This window comes from Cicer arietinum, chromosome 5, assembly GCF_000331145.2.
Source record: "Cicer arietinum cultivar CDC Frontier isolate Library 1 chromosome 5, Cicar.CDCFrontier_v2.0, whole genome shotgun sequence".
Lineage (NCBI taxonomy): Eukaryota > Viridiplantae > Streptophyta > Magnoliopsida > Fabales > Fabaceae > Cicer > Cicer arietinum.
Genome location: NC_021164.2, coordinates 22,306,786 through 22,307,242, shown reverse-complemented (window position 1 = coordinate 22,307,242; position 457 = coordinate 22,306,786).

Genomic DNA, 457 nt, shown 5'->3' with positions numbered 1-457 from the left:
ATGACACAAATGAACTTATTAGCTGCACAAGATTGGTTAAAAACCCTAGTTGGACAAGAATAAGTCTAGGTAGGATGAAAATGACCTAAATGTTCATCCAATGACACAAACACACCTATTGGATGCAGAAGATTGGTTAAAAATCTTTATTGGATTAGAATAAACCTAGGGAGGACGAAAATGGCCTAAATGTTCATCCAATGACTCAAATGAACTTATTGGATGCACAAGATTGGTTAAAAACACTTATTGGACAAGAATAAGCCAAGGGAGGACGAAAATGACCTAAGTGTTCATCCAATTAACTTATTGGATGCACAAGATTGGTTAAAAACCCTAATTGGACAAGAATTAGCCAATCGGGGACGAAAATGACGTAAATGTTCATCTAATGACACAAACACACCTATTGGATGCACAAGATTGGTTAAAAACACTAATTGGACTAGAATACACC